Here is a 5109-nt window from a genome sequence, read left to right as displayed (position 1 = left end):
TCTTAGCGAGGCGTTCTTCCCGCTCCTGCGGCGTCTCGGCTGCTCTCTTCACCGTCTCCAGTTCACGAATTTTCCGCAGACTATCCTGGCGAATCGCAATGCTGTCCGGATAGTCAGATGAGGCCGAGCGCCGGTTATATCTAGTGCGGAGACATACTTCTTCAGCACCGGTGTCCATGGCACTGACTGCTGGGCATCTCCTCAGCTGCTATTTATGCTCCACTGAATGCGTGACGTCACCTCCCAGCACTTGAACACCACATGTGGAATTCGTGCGAAGGCGCGCCGCTGCTGCAGACCCCGACGTCACGGCCTAGCACGTGAAGACCGCATGTGCGCTTCGTGCCAGGCGCGCTGGTGCTACTTACTTTATGTACTGAGTTTAGGAGGCCGTGACGTCATGGCCTAGCACGTGAAAACCGCATATCGACTTATTTTAGGCGTCCAGGCGCTCTTTCCGTCATGTACTCGGTTAAAGATGGCGTGGCGTCATGCGGTCTCACACAAACGCCGCGTTTAGGCCCGACGGCGAGCCCAAAGTCGATAACGTGACCAAATTTTGGTTCACCTTGACGTCGCCGGCTTGGCCCTTGACCTTGAAATGACGTCGACCGCCGGCTAGTTGAATTGCTTGACCACCGGTCTGACTGTTGACCATCCACTGGTCCTCCAAACTTGACCTTGAAATCGCCTTGACCTGTCCAATTTCTTGACCATTGGTCTGACCATCAACCATCCACTGGTTCTCCAAACTTATAAAGTCGATGATGTGACCAAACTTTGATTGACCTTCACGTGACCTTTACGCCCCCGGCTTGACCTCAACTTGACCTTGAAATATCCTTGGCCTGTCGAACTGATTGACCATTGCTGTGACCATTCACCACCCACCGGTTATGAAAACGTATAAACTGAAAGTTTCACCTTGGATGAGCCTTGAAGGCTAACGGCAATGCACGGGGATCTCCGTCCGAGATCTCTAGTAGTGAAGCTAACGCTTAAATTTCGCTGTAGCCATCGCAGGTAGTCAGAAGAGCGAAAGGAAGGAGTAGACAGTGGCGACGAACAGCACCATGAGTTGGATTGAAGAGAACAGTCGGATTAGAAAAGAAGGCGAACAAGGGGGCATCAGGGCTGTAGAGAAGGCAGGAATGGGAATATCTTCATCGGCCAGCGTCTAACCGATACGAGGAGAGGTGTCGCACGGGAGGTCGGGATAAAGTGGACACTGGTCAATTCTGGCACGGGCACAGTCGATGATAGCATGCTGACGGGTGAGAAAGTCACAGCCCAGATTGACATTGTGCGAACAGCGAGACAGACTAAATATTCGGTGATGTACAACACAACCTGTATAGAAAGGAGAGCTGTGCATGCTGCCAGAGGTTGAATTCGGTGCTATCTGGCAGTGCGGCGGCAAAAGTTCAGAAGATGCATCGTCAATTTACGGAAGTTTCGGCAAAGGGTGGCGCATATAACCGAGACATCAGGGCTCGTGACCACAAGAGGGAGAACGGCAAAGCAATCGACATGAACTTCAACAAGTTTGGAGGGTGAAGAAGGCGGAGAACGGGGACAGTTCGACAGAAGCGCAGTTCTTGCCTCCGTAACTGCGGCTGTTACTTTTCCTCCGGGCGGGCAGAAGAGCGACGGCGCATGAGAGAGAAAGATCGGTGATAAGAAGGCGATCGGCGTGAAGAGTGATGGTCAAGAGCGAAAGAGCCCACAGAGGTGTCAGGTGAAAAAGGCAGCGAAGGAAGAGCATTGTCGCAGCTGTACGGGAGTGCGCTGGCCCGGAAACTCAGCGCCTGTTTTCGGCAAAACGGTGCTAGGTAGCCCGGAAAGCCACCGGCGTACCATATGGGGCGGGTGCCCTGGGTGCGCCATCGGTTCATAATGGTGGGATGAGGTGGCGCGTAATTACGGGGAGGCACTGCGGTGGTAGCAGTGGTGCGACGGGTGGGGGGGGAGGGGGAATACGTAGGCGTCAGGGTGATGAGGTGTGGCGGCAACAACATCATAGGTGAGTGGCGCGGTCACGGGCGGAAGCCGAGGGCTGGAGGGCGAAGCGTCGCGACCAAGTCCAGGATGGTACCTCGAAGCATGGAGTCAAGGGATGGCACAGGATCTGCACACATGCAAAAGGAACATTTTGCGGCCCACTTCTGCTCGTATAAACACTTGACGTCAAGAAGCAGTCAGGTCGGGTCAGAAGCGGGACTGGAGATCGCTAGCAAAGGAATCTAATCATCGGGTACGCCGCAACGGCGATACACCCGCGGCCTCTTTTGTACGTAATAACTTTGATAAAATCTGATGACATCTACGATAGTTTGCGGATTCTTTTCGAGTAACTTTTGTACCACGACGTCGGAGATACCTTTCAGGACGTTGTTAATTTTGTCGGCCTCAGGTATCGCTAGGCTGATGTGCTTGCAGAGGACGACAGTATCTTCGATGTAACTCTTAAATGGTTCTCTCGAATGCTGAGCACGAGCGCGGAGCTGTTGTTCGGCGCGCAGTTTGCACACAACTGGACGGCCGAATACCGTTGAGAAACTGCTTTTGAAAGAAGACCAAGTAGGTAATTCGGGGTTATGATTTTAGAACTACAAATTAGCCATGTAGGGGAATAGAAGAAAACGTTACCGAACTTGCTGGCATCGTTCCATTTGTTGTACGGGCTGACGCGATCGTACGGCGACAACGAGTCTTCGACATCGTGGTCGTCGGCGGCACTAAGACGCTGGGGTTGCGCTTCTGGGGCCCGCCGGACAGAGTACGGTAGGCGAAGGGAAAGGGGCTGTCTGGCTGGTGAGTGCAGGCATAACGGACATCGGCGCTACGTTACGGCTACGAAGCTCCAGGATGACGGGGAAAGGTATAGCAGCCTCCACCAAATGTAAGAGCTGGTTGTTGGTCAGTTGAATTTGCACCACGCTGAGTTTGCACCACCCAACGGTTGAGCCAAGGTTCGGGCTGCGAACGAACTTTACGCCACAGGTTCGTCGCCTTCTTTATTGTCACAGTTCCCCACAATGAGTGAGCGCGGCTGCTGCGCTAAATAGGGAACATTTACAGTTGTCCAAAATCCAAAGTCATGGCCTTTGCGATCCCTCTGGGTGTCCCATTCAGGCGGCCGTGATCGCTTCAACGTAGTGGTGGAAAAGAGCGATGGCGCCGAAAGCGTTTCTCACTTTCCTTTTTCTTAGTTCATAATGGCATAATATTTTGTGTACGTAGTCCTTTTTTTTCTTTATAGATTGAGAATGCAACACTGTAGCTAACTAATCATTATGAAGAGAAAGCTTTTGACTAGGCCACATTTTCATGTTGTTTGTGCATAAGATTTTCTTTTTTCAGAAAATCTACCATCTAGTCACGCTCAGAGGAAGTGCGAAGCGTCCCTGCTACACTGTCATCGCTTCATTCTGCCAAACGGCGGAACAGGCCTGCTCATACTTTAGGAGACAAACAAGGTAAGCTAAATATTCCTCTTCTCGAGTGCGAATAAGTGTTAGTGGCATCTACAGCCTGCTTCGACAGCACGCTTTCAGTCAGTCATTTTCAGCCACCAATAGCTGCTGAAAAAAATGGCGTTAGCGGCTGAGAGCGCCGTTAATGCCTTCATAAAGCAAGTAAATGCAATCTATATTTGTTGTTAAGTATGTCAGTTTCTATAGCAGTTTCACAAAGGGATGTGCCCTCGGGAAGACGAGTGTGAATGTTGATGCATATTCTGCACATTTGTCGCTTTTTAATCTCTTTTATGTAAAACAATTTTACTAAGCACCTCGTTTGCCCTGTAAATTGTCTCTTAAGAAGGAGCCGCTCGAGAAGAGTCTCATGAGCGCAGACATGACAGGAATCATCGTATTTCAAGCAACAGGTTAGCGAAAAGTGACTGAAATATCAATAGGCGTCCTATCAGCCGGAAATTCAGTGCTAATTGGTAGGAAGCACGGAACAAATAGTTTTTTTCCTTATTCTTCGTAGCCGCTGTTTGTTTATCAACACCGCTATGGGGTCAACGAAGCTGTGTATCGCCTAGCGAAAAATCGCTGCTTTGCACGGCTACTGCAGCTACCTATACTTCCTACTACTACTACTACTTATACTTCCTTAAACCCAAGCCTTTCAATTGATATTCGACACGTATTGAAGCTCCTTGTACTTGTTTATCCACTTTCTGAGCTGCCAGTCGCTTCGGTAGTACGAAGCCTTATTCTGGCGCAAAACAATCTATCCGCTTTGGCACGGACCGCAGCGGTGCTGTTACTGGCCTTATGGCTCGTTGGCACTTGAACATTCGGCGCCGAGAACCAGACAAATCCGCCACCGCCGAATACTGCCCCTTTCCCACTTCCCGGTTACTACGTCGCCGCTCGTGGCATACAGAGATATGGTTAGAAAAAAGCATGAAACGACGGTGTCGACGTTCCATAAGCGTGTTACTGCTTATGTCCGCTAAACGGAGGTATTTTGCTGGACGTTACGCTATTGATGACAATCCCTTTTTTAGTTCTGCGTGTGCAGGCAGAGACGCAAGTGGCTCAGCCTAGGGGCTCCATCTATTGTTGGACGGAAACCATATTTGTCGACAAACTAACGCACATCTTAAGCCTAGAAACGGCAGAAGCGTCACTTCGCATGAAAAACAAAGAAACTTTATCCCTCATACTTTTTATTATAGGCGAGATGAGACGGAACGAAAGACTAGTGTCCCTGTTATCTCCACTGAATGCGCTGAAAATGGCAGTGACAACGACAAAATCAGTACAAAGAAGTAAAGTAATAAAAAAGTAACTGAATAAGAGGTAGCAAAATTACGCCGTTCGTCCTTCAGTTGGTCCATTTCACGCTATGGACTAATTATTTGGTCCGTGAAATTTGCATACATCGCGGACGCGGTCGCAATTGCTCCTTTCGTGGTGATCACGGGGACCAATGGCTGCTATTGCTCCCACGGGGTCAATTTTTACTACGGTGTTCTATTTACGAGAATATACGTTCGTTTTGAAAAGAGGTACCCAGGACGTTTGACACGTTTTAACGCATTTTATTTATTGGGCTTACAGGAAGATCTTCCTGCCATCCCTCTACATATAC

The sequence above is a fragment of the Amblyomma mixtum genome, chromosome 8 (genome assembly GCF_055824585.1).
Source record: "Amblyomma mixtum isolate Tamu chromosome 8, ASM5582458v1, whole genome shotgun sequence".
Classification (NCBI taxonomy): domain Eukaryota; kingdom Metazoa; phylum Arthropoda; class Arachnida; order Ixodida; family Ixodidae; genus Amblyomma; species Amblyomma mixtum.
This window is presented reverse-complemented; position numbering follows the sequence as displayed.